Here is a 9,841-nt window from a genome sequence, read left to right on the forward strand (position 1 = left end):
TTCAAGAGTTTCAGATTATTCAATAAACTGGTTAAAATCTGCAGTTCTTCCGTTGAATTGCTCCTTCCATAATTCTTCTTTTGCCCCACTGCAATCTGGAAATATTAAATACTTAGCTATTAATGTTTCTACTAAGCTTGCAGATTTAACTAAATTAAACCACATCCCAGTTCTAAAGAAAGTAGACGATCTGGCTAGATGGAAATCTCTACCCATATCACTCATGGGAAGGGTTGCTGCAATAAAAATGATTATCTTGCCAAAAATAAATTATTTATTCTCACTGATCCTGAGTGAACCATCACCAGACTGGTTCAGATCTCTGGATTTGTCTATTCCTAAATTCCTTTGGAAAGATAAACCCGTGTATCAGATTAAAAACACTACAAAGGACCAAGGACAAAGGACTAGATCTGCCTAACTTTCAACAACACTTCTTAGCCCACAGGCTTCATCTCAGGATGGTTTAAACACACCCTCTTAGATGAGCCCTGGGCAGATGTAAAACTTTGCACTAATCCAGAGATTTCAGACCATTTATCAGCTCAAACATCAAACGACATGATGCTTTAAAAGCATCAACATCAGCTCTTCTCTGACAGCATGGTGGGAGTTTGTAACAATGACGGAGTCTTCATGCAAACGCCTATCTGGAACAACCCTGACATACTACAGAACAATGATATGATAAACTCCCAGATTGGAGTTGTAAAGGACTTAAATACTTGGAACATATATTCAAAGGAACCTTTGTCAGTTTGACAGATTAGTTATACAAAATTGGTTTAACAACAACAGATTTTTAGAATATCAACTAATCAAATCCATAGTAAAAAAGTAATTTAAGTCTAATCAAGCCAAATCAATATGTTTTGATATGGTTTTCTAGCTCTAACCTTAATGCCGCAGGAACATCACCGTGAGGTTAACAGTGGCCTTGCTACCTCTTGTAATTTGTCATGTTTTCTATGGTCAAATAACATTGGAGGCAATCTTTCAAGTTGATTGGGATCGACTGAACCCGAGCAGCATAAAGTGCTAACAATATGGTAACAGGACAGAAACAAGAATGTAATAAAGTAGTAATTTCTAAGTTATTAACAATAAATTACCAAAGTAATAACCACCTAATATCCAAGTAATATAGTGGTAGTAACAGTGGTTACAGTTGGGTAACATTACAGTGAAATGTATGTAAATGGATAATAAGGGCCCAAATCTAAGGCCCTTTTCTATTAGAACTTAATAACTTTTCAAGGGTTTTCATTAAGCGACAGTACCTGGTACAAAGTACCAAAATAGTACGAGGGAAATGGCTGCAAAAACAACGCAGTGATCCCCACATGTGACAAAAGGCCACAGACAGCACAGCAGGTACACTGTAAAAAAAATCCGTAAAAATACAGTACAATCTACTGTATAAACGTGAAGGAATTTTCCGTATTAGTCATTTACAGGTATTTTTCTGTATTTCTCAACTACTGCAATGCATTGTGGGAAAAAGAACCTGAAAAGGAGGGAAAAGTAAGCGCAAGAGCAGCCATTAGGCTTCTTTCAGGCTTCATCTGGATTTTGGATTCTGAAGTTGGAGAAACTGCCTTCAAATTTCTGTGGTAAGTATTAAAATTCATGTTTCGTTTTATTAAAATAATGTTTTTCAAAAGACTCTGTGTTTTTATTTAGAAAGAATTGTTAATTTATTTGTTAACTGGTTTCGGCTGTCTCCAGACAAGTCAGGAATATTTTGCTGACTCATTTTTTAAAATAATTGTTATTTAGGTTTAACATGACTTAAGCTTTATTTTAGTTAATGTTAAAATAATTTTTACTGTGATACCACCAGTTTTGCCCTTCAGTGGCTGAACCAGTTTTCATAAATATTATAGTTAGCTGTCTGTGTCTCTCTGGGTATTACACAGCTGTGACTGCTAACTAGCTAATTAGCAAAAGTCAGCGATGTGGATAACTGGGAAAGTGAGAACTTTCGATCCTCTATGCTGTTGCATGCTGGGGGAGCAGGCTGAGGGTTGCAGATGCCAACAGACTTAATAAACTAATCCGTAAGGCCAGCAATGTTGTGGGGATGGAGCTGGACTCCCTCAAGGTGGTGTCGGAGAGGCGGATGCTGTCCAAGATAAAGACAATGTTGGATAACACCTCCCACCCACTCCATGACATGCTGGTCAGTCACAGGAGCACGTTCAGTGAGAGACTGAGATTACCGAAAAGCACCACTGAACGACACAGGAAATCATTCCTGCCTGTGGCCATCTCCCTGTACAACGCATCCACTTAACACACTGTTTGCTGCTACAACTACACATGTTTCTTTTCCAACTATTTATTTATGAGTGACTTATGTATGTATGTATGTATGTATATATATGTATATATTGTACTATTCTTAGTTAGCGTATTGTCTGTCTTGTCTTAATGTTGGTTTAAAATGGAGCACTGTAACAAAAAATAATTTCCCCCAGGGATCAATAAAGTATTCTGATTCTGATTCTGATTCTGATTCATGGTTCTAGAAATTATTCTAGGACTCTAATAAGTACTGTATCAATACCTGTGTTTTACAGTTGGCTCTACTGTACACTTTAAAGGGTTTCAGGCAAAGTTACACTAACCCTAGTTTAAGCCTCAGACCTTCCTGGCTGACGCTAGCAAATGCTAATGTTAGCCTCTGATTTGGGCTGCTAAAGTAAAGACTTTTAGCTAGCTGACCAGCATAGATTATTTCGGTGGTTAACAGACTGTAGTGGTAAAATTATTGAAAGTATAGTTTCACCTCAGCACATTTACAATTACAGTATGTCTATTTTGTAGCACATAGAAATGTTTAGTTAATATTTACAGACAGACACATTTTCCCTGTAACTGTGTTTTTACTCCAACATTTGTTGAAAATGTAATTTATGAAATGCTGAGCAGCATTTCTTGTATGTGGAATATTTTTGTCACCCCACTGTGCTAATGTGATTAAATACTAAAAATTATTACTAAAAAAATTCAATAATAAATCAATAATAACTATTTCTTGATTGAACTATAATGTAAGTGCAGTGCTGGTGTGCAGGGGCTCTATATGCCTTGTCTATATCAAGCTTTTAGCCAAATATAAGCAGAGATATTTGTATCTTTCTTAAAAATCCAGATCCTTACAGATTATTTGAGAAATGGATCAACAGCTATCACTACTTGAAGCACTTTAAGTCCTGCAGTGGAAAAATATCCCTTATTTCACCTTTGATCACACACTTTGGTTTTCCAGTGCAGAGCAATGGCCAAGAAAAGGAAAGACTTCCCCGAGTGAAAAAAAAGATGAAGATACAAGCTGGTGATGATCCAGAGCAGCTGGTCTCAGGAAATGAAGAAAAACCCTGATCACCTTCTCTACAAACACAAGGTGAGTTTAATGTTGTGGTTGATTTAGTTTTTCAAGGTATGTATGTTACTTTAATTATAAACTGCTTTTGTTGCAACAGAATGGTGTTATGTGTATGCAACTCTACGTGAATTATAATCCTTTGTAGGGCTGCGTGATATGACCAAAGTCTCATATCCCAATATAAGACGTATCTCTCCTGATAACGATATATATCACAAAATAGTGCATTTTCTGTAAATTCTGTGATTCTCGGGCAACTCGACTTATGTGAAATGTTTTCAGTTGGGCGTCGTGTACCTGGAGTCGAGTGTTTTGACCGATGCATGAAACTATACATTTTTAGACATGAGTTTAAATGGCCGCCATTTTCTTTCTGAGTATTTATTAGACGGCGTGCTGCAAGGAAAAGCCTGTTCTAACGTTTGAGTCTAAGGATTATTTTGAGCACCTGACGACTCTTTTTTGCTTTTCATTCGTAAACTCTCTCGAAACTCTTTCATGTGATTCTTGTGTAGGTGGTTAAAGAGGTTTGTCGTGTTCGAGTGGTGGTGGGGACCAGTTTGTGGCATAATTTGCATAGTACAGTTTTCTGGGGCGTGTCAGACTTTTCATAACCAAACCATGTCCATGCTACAGAGGTAGCCCCTCATTTAACAATAAGGTCCTCGATTTCTTTTGACTGGTCCTTCTGGTTCTGCCTCATCCTTGCTGGCCATGCTGGTATTCTCTGTGCCTTCATCTGCGTGGTGACTGTAAGCGCCATTTATAGTTACTTGATGTTTTTATTTGAGGTCATTTGTTTGATGCATATTCTGAAATTTTATGTTTGAGAATAATGTATATCATTTCAGTTTAGTTTGAAAAGTCTCAACAGAAACTTGAGCTTTATTGTGAAAGGTTTATGTGGAAAATAAACAAGCGGACGGCGGAGCCACACGATGGTTTTATCCTCATTGTTGGTAACGAAAGTACGCGTAAAAACAGTCACTTGTCCGTCCATAGTGTGGTTATTTTAAGTATAAGAGAAGGAGAGAACTTTAAGAAATAATATAGCAACTACAGTGACCATCAAAACCATGAAAAAAATATTGCCGTAAACAGTTTATTTTGCAACACCACAAAACAAAGAATAGTGTATAATATGAAACGATAGACATTTTTATATCGTAATCTGATATATATCGTCATATCGCACAGCCCTAATCCTTTTTTTGTTAATGTTGTTTATGTTCTAGGTAAAAAAAATTATAAAATGACAAACTTTTTAAAAATGTCTTGTTGTTTCTCTTTTTTTCCTCAGAATAAATTGCGACTAGTCTCAATGGCTGACACGGAGGAGCAACACAGCGACACGTTAACTCTGACTGCTGCAGTTCCTGTATGAACTGAGCAACTCTTAAAATCCAAGGGAAAGCTGAGTGTATTTTACTTAAAGCTCAGATGGACCTTGATGTACTAACATGCAGGCTGCATTCAGGACTTTGTCACACTGTTATATGAAGAGCGGTAACAAGACTTTGTAGTAATTTGTCTTACTATTGTCTTATTTGTTGTGATTTAGGGTCTGTGCGCACTAGCAGAGGTTTTTGTTTGTAACTGTAACCTCGTTTTCAGAGCCTTGTCTAACATTTAATGGTCATGAAATATGTCAGACTTTTTCCTCTACTTAACCAGCTTAGAGAATTTGAACAAAAGGCCACAGACAGCACAGCAGGTATAGTCTCATCTCGTTGTCCACCTTAGCGTTCATAGAGGGTCATATGATTGCTGGGTTTCTCTGCATTATTACAGGGTCTTTACAGTACAAAGTACCTCGAGGCAGCTGTGTTGTGACAATATAAACAAGTTTACATCACATTAAACTGAGTTTAAAAAGTTAAAATTAATTGGATGACACCAGTATGTTCCTTGAGTATTAATGTATAGCAACTTGGTTGTCTTAGAGGCATCCCAGCATGAATCAGAGATGAGGTTCAACTTTAATGGAGTTTGTTTTGAGTCATGTAGTTTTCACTAAAAAACGATGCTAACACTAACTCTTCTGATGTTTACTTTTCTTTTTAGTGTTGTTGGCCTGACTTTGAGCACGCCACGCGGACGGGTCTAATTCAGTGCCAGGTATGGTATATGAGGGGCCAGTATTTTGTGAAAATTTGTTCTTATCGTGTGACAGTATGTAGCCCGATACTATATTGTCTAGAACTGCCTGCATGCAGGACTGTGTTTTGAGCTACAGCAAACAGCCTTTTGTTTTAAACTTGCATAATTTTTCTTCATTTTTTAAAAATTATGCAAATTGTCTGCGGTGCATTATTGCTGGTGGCTCGATCCTCACGGCAGTCAGGGTATATGTGTGTATACATATCAGGCTTTGTCATTGATGTGCATGTCCCAGCATGAGTCAGAGTGAACCACGAGTGTGCTCTCCAAAACAGATAGGGACCACTTAGTAGCTTCTAGGATCCCCTACTTCTATAAATGCCCTGCCACTGTAATTTGTGCTGTCCCTGTCCAGTAGCCTGTTTAAGGATTCAGATACAGTACACAGAGATTGTAGCATGCTCTCTTATCCTATGCTTGTCAGCAGCTGAGTGACACAAGCAGCTAACTTTCTATTTTAAGGATCTGCCAAGGGTGTTCTTGTGAAAAGAAGCTGCTGAACAACTGAAGTGATTTTGTAGTTTCCTTTATTCTGCAGGGCTAAATTCTTTCTTTTTACCAGGTAGACTGAACAGCACTCGCTGATGTCCTATCTGCTATTCCAGAGCTAAATAGCACTTAGATATCTGTGGACGAGATGGGAGCGCTGCATTATTTGCAGATTGTAAACATTGCATTATTGTGCCCTGTAAAAGTTTACAGATTGCAGGCGTTTGGTTTTACATGTCACAGCCTGTGGTGTGAAGTCATACTCAGATATAATTCATACAGCATATGGACATAGTGTGGCAGACATCTGAGGCATTCTGATGCCGTCACATTTTCTTGGGTCAACCAAACCTGATGAAAGTTTCCAGCTGAAGCCCTAAAAATCAGCTACGTTTGTGTATTTACTACAGTCGTGTAAAATGTTCATCATTTACTCTCTTCTTCATGAAGGGAGCATTTCCCCTGTTTTAGCGATAGCCTATTGAAGTACACAGGTGTTGGCTGAACTTTTGTACTTGTTGGGGTTTCTCTGTATTATTGTACCGAATAATTACATTTCCACATCGGGCTGTCGACCTTCGAGCCATGATTCCCTCTCTATTAAAATTAACCTTCTTGCATGGTCGTGTTTTCATAGTGACAAATATAATTTATGGCAGTGAGGAACAATGTTGGTGAACATCAGCACTGTATATAAATGGTGTCCATAATATTTTGGACATCTCTCAGTAACCCTCTGTGATAAAACACTTCCAGGTGAAGAGCAACAGAGGTTGTTTTTATTTCTAAATATAGACACTTAGACATTTATATACTGCATCATAGTATAACATCATATATTCTTTATAGTTTTCCATTGATCACAGTTGACTCCAAGCCTGCAGCAGCAATGGTTAATGCGCTGTGTCGGTCAGTTTCTTTGCTCTGCATGCTGGACACTCTGAGACTGTGCTGACTTTAGTACCACATCAGGAAACAGCCGCCAAAGCTGAGAATCTGCATCACAGAAGAGCAATAAATACTTAGTGATATTTAATCCTTTGCCAACAAAGCCTTTGTCTACAGGATCTCAGGTTTGTTCATCTATTGAGCTGATTAACAATGTGTTGTTATTACACAATAGGATCAGATAAAAGTGCCAAAACCTGTCATATTTGCAGCTCGCACGAGGACTTAAGACAGAGCAGCTGCTTCAAACTAATAATGACGTTGTCGTTCTCTTTGCAGGAAATTCTATTTTCACGTCTCAACACTTTTCCCACTTACATTTATTTCCCTGATTTATGCAGACAGATTTCATCGACAAATCAAAATGACCTTTGTTCACCGTGGAAATTGTCGGCTGTACATATTCACTATTTTGTACGTTCCCAGGTTAATAACTGTCATGTCTGTTGTAGTCCACATTTAATAACACCTATTGCCAGCAATTTGACTTTTGAGATGGGAATATCTGCATGCATTTTGTACCACAACTGTTTCAGGTTAAAAGACTGACAAGTAAATTCAGAGAAGTCACAGAAAAATTACTCATTGCATTCATTTTCCACTACTTGAAATATATTTGTGGAACTGTTCACATAACAAATCTCAAGTATTGCTTCTATATGTATGTAGATCAGCTAATCCTCACTGCGCAGCTCAATGGCTATGATTTGAATAAAGTTTGTGCAGCAAATGCTACGGCTGTGTTTTTGTGATAATAATGATTAAACAGCAGGTCTGAACTTAAAGCTACACACGTGGACTCATTTCATCATTTTAAACACTGTATTTAAGAGATTTAACTGAAGCTGCAGCAACAAATCCTCACACATGAAAAAGAGTTCAAATTAGTATAAAAATGTTAATAATGTTAATACTGCAAAAAATAATACACAGCAAACATGAAAAACACTCATTTTTGTTGCTACAGATTTTTAATCAGGTCCAAAGCAGCTGAATTCTGCAGGCTGGACAGGAGGTCGCTCAGTACAGATCTAAACAGTGTGAGGAAAGGAAATGCATGACGAACCTGTAAGAGTTTGACCTGGAAGTTTTTTTGTGTATTATTTCATACTTGTTATTCTGTTTTTTTAGTAATGGATTAATTAATTTACTTTTTTAAATTCTGACAATAGGCCTTTTTACCACTCAGGATTTATATGACAGCTTCACCATTTACGCCAAAGCTAATTTATAATGATATATCAATAATTTGTTAAGAAAATGATCATCTGCTAGCAGCTGCCAAAGAAACATATCTATATCATTTTATAAATAACTTCAAGTAGTGAGGTAATACTGGCAGATGCTCTAACATATTCAGATATTTCTTACTAATGTTGAAGTCTCTTTGTTTCCAGGTAACAATGCAAATATTATGTTTAATGCAGAGAAACACCTGATGGTCGTTTAATAACCAGGCCTGCAGGTAAAACTGCCTGTTTACTTTGATAATGAAGTGATAATAATTTGCTTTATTGTCACTGAATAACAGAAAGTGTAACCAATATATGTGTAAATAATTAGAGAAAAGAAATAAATAAAAACTTCTGACAAAATACTGTTTGAGACCATTGATGTCCTTCCCTTTATGAAGAGTATGCAGAGAGGAGCGTGTGTAGCTTTGTTACATGTTTTGCACATTTCTATAACCTTCCACGCACTTCATGGTAACACAACTCTCTTAATTTTCAGTCTCGATTTCACAGTGACACTCAGTGCGTTGAGATTTTAAAGCTGCCTCTGACGCCGTCACCTCGGGTTCACGCTGCAGTTCTGCTGCTCGTCACAGACGTACGCACACTTTTCGTGCTCAGGTGGCTCCGCTGGAAACAGGATCTCAGCCCCATAAACCACAAAAGGTCTGAACTGGGACAAGATAGTTGCAAGAGAACAAAAATCAGACCTATATTTTGACACAGTGCAAAAACAGAACGTGCCTCACAAAAGTATAAAAATTAAATCCGCTCCCAGCGTCTCCGGAGCGTCTCCGCTTCCTGTTTAAAACTAGTGAGGCATTATTATTGTCCGTGTGCTGATGTCCTGACTGCTGGAGTCTGGGCAACGTCTGCTGCAGCTGATCATCTGTCACTCAATAGTACTATCAGTGTGATAGTGTGCTGACTGTATATGGAGACTGGGTTGTTGCTCTGGAGGAGATTATTGGCAGGTGACGGCAACATGTTTGAACCAAAATTTTTCCACAGTCCAAAAATGTATAATTATGTTCTCACTGACCACATGGTTCATCTGTGATCTGATCTCTCTGTATGTACAATCATTCAGTTTGTCGTGTGTGTATTCAGACGGATGCGTCGTTACAAACAGACGTTTAAAAGATTTCGGTTATGGAGCGCAGTCGGACGCTCACACAGGGCTTTATTCTCTTCCTCTGAGCAACCTGCTGGGAGACTGGGCATTGGACCATCAACCTTGTGAGTGACCCACTCTGCCTCTTTTCTTCCTATGTGTTTGTGTTTCTACCTTCATGATCCTCATCAAAACATGTAAATATCATTTGTGAACATTACACCTTTCATATTAATAACAACATAATTCTGCCTGTAAGTAAAATCTTGACTTGACTGCATGAATAACGTGTCATTCATCCAGAGCAGTGTGGAGGAGACTCATGAAGGTCCAACAGAACAAGCAGCACAACGTTTGTTTCTGGTAAAACACACAGAGCTCGACAATCATCTCAGATGCTTTTACTAACGTGAAAATCTGTACGTTGAAGAAGGAAAATCCTCGCGGCTCACCGTGAACAAAGACATGTTGGCTTTGTTAGTGGGTTAGTTGGAAGCACACAATGTG

General features: G+C 38.0%; 1 long non-coding RNA gene across 1 annotated transcript; it reads left to right on the plus strand.

Moving 5' to 3' along the window:
• Positions 1–1,440: 1,440 nt before the first annotated feature.
• LOC146656521 (uncharacterized) lies at positions 1,441–4,798 on the plus strand. Its single transcript, XR_014914164.1, has 3 exons — positions 1,441–1,613; positions 3,275–3,409; positions 4,692–4,798. It is a non-coding gene; the product is annotated as an uncharacterized LOC146656521 (long non-coding RNA).
• The last annotated feature ends 5,043 nt before the right edge of the window (positions 4,799–9,841 follow it).

The sequence above is a fragment of the Rhamphochromis longiceps genome, linkage group LG12 (assembly GCF_057381845.1).
Source record: "Rhamphochromis longiceps isolate RC_006_pf linkage group LG12, R_longiceps_female_GT1.1, whole genome shotgun sequence".
Classification (NCBI taxonomy): domain Eukaryota; kingdom Metazoa; phylum Chordata; class Actinopteri; order Cichliformes; family Cichlidae; genus Rhamphochromis; species Rhamphochromis longiceps.